Raw genomic sequence first — 4,157 nt, 5'->3', positions numbered from 1 at the left:
TTAAAACTATTAGAAGAGAAAATAGATAAATATCTTTATAATCTCTGTATAGGGAAGGGTCTTGTAAATGCAAAAACATGATTGAAGGCAGGAGGAGAAGAGGGTGACAGAGAATGAGATGGTTGGATGGCATCACCTACTCAGTGGACATAAGTCTGAGCAAACTCTAGGAGATAGAGAAGGACAGGGAAGCCTGAAATGCTGCAGTCCAAGGGGTCACAAAGAGTCCGACATGACTTAGCGACTGAACAAAAGACTTGAAAAACACACAAAAAAAGGATGATAAATTTAATTATATTAGCATTGTAAAGCTTTTTCATCATAAAAGGTTTTAAAGGGCTCAATTACAATCTACAGACTGGAAAGATCTTTGAGATAAATATATTTGGCAAAGAATTCATTCTAGGATACACATAAAGCACCAATGAATCAATAAGCAAAAGGCAACAACCCAACATAAAAATGGGCAAAAGAAATGTGTGAATAGCCAATCACTGGCCAAAGAAAACACCTGACTGGCCAGTGAACATATGAAAAACCACTCAATTTCTAGTGAGGGACTTGGAAAAAAAAAAAAAAGCAATAGTCAAATAATATCTTAAACACCTAAGACTGGCAAAAATGGAAATGCTTAATATAGCAAATTCTGCAAATCTTTGGAGAAATAAGAACTCTTTTCCAGGACCTTTGCAGTCCAGGGGAGGAGAGCTTAGTATTTAAAAGGGTGGACTTTTGAGGAAGCCTGTCTCCCTCGCTGGCTATGTGACATGGTCAAGTTACTTCAAATACCCATATCTCAGCTGCTTCATCTGTGAACCACAAATGACAGAAATAGCCAAATGTAAGGAGCGCTTACTTATATCAAACCAGGCCCTGTTCTAAGGGACCTCACTGAGTTTTTGTGAAGATTAAATGAAAAGCTTTAAATAGTTCCTTCTCCAGCATTAATACTTTATACATGTTAGGTGTTTTTATTTGTCAATATCTAAAGTAGAACTAAAAGTAAACTAATGATGCTAATATCTAAAGAGTCATTCAAATACCTCAATCTGATGACTGCATTTTGAAGTGCAAATTCTTAAGAAACTCTTGTACATGTTCTCAGGGGGCCTATATAATATTATAGCAGTATTGTTTATTACAGCAAAAACTATCCAAATGAGTAGGAGGAAAATAGATAAGTAAATTGGGTGTGTTCACTCAATCTTAAAAGAATTACATGTAACAGCATGGGAAAATGTCAAACACATAATATTAATTGAAAAGCAACACACATATTGATAAACCTATACAATAAGATTCCATTTGTTTAAAGTTTAAATCCATGCAAAACATTACAATGTGTTTATGGACAAATACAAATGGTGTAAACTTATAAAAACAAGTGTGGAGGACATTACCAACTTCAAGATAATGGTTACATGCAGGTGAGAGAAGGGAATCCAGAATAAGGGGAAAAAAGGATCTGGGTGGACAGGAACTCAGTCATATTGTGGTTGCATCATCTGGACCACACAGCTCCTCTGGTGCTGCAGAAGCAGACAGACAAGACAGGAGAAACACCAGTGGGCTTTCTATCACCTCAGCCCAGAAATGGCACAGATGGTTTCTGTTCACCTTTCACTGGCTAGAACTAGTCACTTGACCCCACCCACCTGCGGAGAAACTGGGACAGGCTTGCTTGTGGTGAACACTTGTGATGTTTCCCACACTTGGCCGGTGGACTAAATGTAGCCAGAGCAAACACTAAGCTTCAGAATAAATAGCCTCATATTGCCTTTTTTCCCCCCTCTTGATCTGAAAATCCCCAGTAGTTCTGTTTACCTGGATTCCTCAATTGTTTGGTCTTCAATGACTAGATCAAATGCCTTGAATACCTTTATAGAGACCAGCTGTTCCTTTCATAAAATCAGCAGATGGGAGCAGAGGTTACCAGGCTTTTCTTCAAAAGTGACTCAAAGAGAAAGTCTGGAGTGGTTCTACACCTTTGAAAGATTTTGTGTGAGTGTCTAGAATATTTTGAGTCTTCAAAAGTAAATGTTAAATAGTAATTGTTGTTGCTATTCTTTTAAAATAAATTAGGATTTGTCCCTTAGTGACTTAATAAGGCTCTTTGATTAGGGAGTCTTTGAATGAGGTAAATGCTGGCTGGTAGATCGTCTATGAGCTTGGGAGTCTTTGAAAGGATCATTCATCAAAGCCAGCAGTTTTGGCAAACTCTGAGCTACAGCTTTAATTAGCATTATGTTGCTTTCTTCAGTTTGGATTTTGCATAAGTTAAAGCAGCCAGGGAAATATTTTACTAAAATCCACCTGCTCACTCAGCATTAGCTACCCCTTTGGTTTTCCATAAATAGCTCAAAATGAAGAGTTGACACTTTACTTGTTTCCGTACTCACAGCTTGGGTGCCTCAACCGAACATATGGAAAAGTAAAGTTTATGACTCTTCTTGACCCAGGGAAGTAGGTACCTGAGGCTGTTTTCTCAGTGTTCTCCTCGATCCCCATCTGGCTCTCAGGTTTGGAGCTGGCCTTGTAATGAAGTCAGAGCTCTAGCTGGCTTTGATGCTGCCCTTGCATGATCTTTTCTCTTTTTTCTGAAAATGCTCAAAAACCCCAGCTCTCTTAGAAGTCACTCTCAGAACTGCCTGGATCTTTTACTTAGTGTCAATCTGTCTTCAGTTAAGTACAGGTGATAAGTCATTTGGTTGTATCATGAAGCCAGTTTCTATAAACATAGTATTGAAATAGGATAAAAATTATTTTGATAACACAAGATGCTCTGTATTTAGCAATTGCTCTCCCCTCTTAGTGATATATTCTTCATCTGAAAAGTGAAAGTGAAAGTCTTAGTCGCTCCATTGTGTCTGACTCTTTACGACCCCATGGACTGTAGCCCTCTAGGCTTCTCTGTCCATGGGATATCCCAGGCAAGAGCACTGGAGTGGGTTGCCATTCCCTTCTCCAGGGGATCTTCCTGACCCAGGGATCAAATCTGGGTCTCCTGCATTGCAGGCAGACTCCTTAGTGTCTGAGCCACCAGGGAAGCCCTATTCTTCATCTGAAAGTGAAAGTGAAGTCGCTCAGTCGTGTCCAACTCTTTGCTACCCCATGGTCTGTAGTCTATCAGGCTCCTCAGTTCATGGAATTTTCCAGGCAAGAGTACTGGAGTGGGTTGCCATTTCCTTCTTCATCTACTTCCATTCAAATAGTGTATGAGATTTGCGAGTTTCTCTCTAGTACAGCAGGAAAGAGGAAGAGAAGTACGGATGGAGGTGTGCCAGTGACGATGGTACTAGCAACTCACCATGATATGAAATAGCTTAATGCTTTCCAGCAGTTTGGGTGGATTCTCTTTGTCCTCCATAGTTTCTGGAAATGGATATCTGACTGTACAGAGACCTCCATATCTCACAAAGCTTATTGATCCCCTTAGAACCAACGGAGCATATTCAGTACCTTTCAGGATAAAAAGGGAAATAGATTCTTGCCTTCCACATTCCATATTCTTAAGTATAACTGGAGCTGATAGAACAGAAGCGTGTCCACCTTAATTAAGCAAATTAAGACTCATACATGGTGAAGCTGACCACAGGTAAGCAGCTCTCATCAAGAGGCTAAAGTCTGGAGATTGGAACATTGTCTTGAGAAAAATGGTTAACATGGGGTGTAAAGAGGGGAGATTACCACCCCCCTGCCTTCAAGTAAAGTGACAGTGGCCTCCAGGGACCACCCAAAGGGCTGGGTCACATCTCCTGCCAAAGGGAGGCTGGAAATCAGCCTGGGGCCACAGAGCAGAAGGCTGCGGTTTAGCAAACAGCAATCCCACCAGTAACGGGACAAAGAGGGACACTTTCCATGATGGGCTCGAGAGAGAACTGACCTGGAGTCTTCAGACAGCGCTTGGCACAAGAGGGCTGCCAGGAGGGGAGATTAAAACAGAAAAATTATGCAGGTGGATCACTGAGAGAGGGCTTCCCAGGTGGAACTAGTGGTAAAGAACTTACCTTCCAATGCAGGAGACATAATGAGACATGGGTTTGATCCCTGGGTTGGGAAAACCTCCTGGAGAAGAGCATGGCAACCCACTCCAGTATTCTTGCTTGAAGAGTCTCATAGACAGGGGAGCTGGTGGGCTACAATTTGTGGGGTCACAA

General features: G+C 41.2%; 1 long non-coding RNA gene across 2 annotated transcripts; it reads right to left on the bottom strand.

Annotated features, from left to right (window-relative positions):
- Positions 1-277: 277 nt before the first annotated feature.
- Positions 278-3,417, bottom strand: LOC129659999 (uncharacterized). Of its 2 annotated transcripts, none has more exons than XR_008718294.1 (2): positions 3,308-3,417; positions 278-1,529 (listed from the first exon to the last, which is right to left on the bottom strand). It is a non-coding gene; the product is annotated as an uncharacterized LOC129659999 (long non-coding RNA). The 2 variants fall into 2 exon arrangements; XR_008718295.1 differs by lacking the exon at positions 3,308-3,417 and adding an exon at positions 1,825-1,900.
- Positions 3,418-4,157: the final 740 nt, after the last annotated feature.

This window comes from Bubalus kerabau, chromosome 9 (assembly GCF_029407905.1).
Source record: "Bubalus kerabau isolate K-KA32 ecotype Philippines breed swamp buffalo chromosome 9, PCC_UOA_SB_1v2, whole genome shotgun sequence".
Classification (NCBI taxonomy): domain Eukaryota; kingdom Metazoa; phylum Chordata; class Mammalia; order Artiodactyla; family Bovidae; genus Bubalus; species Bubalus kerabau.
This window is presented reverse-complemented; position numbering and strand designations above follow the sequence as displayed.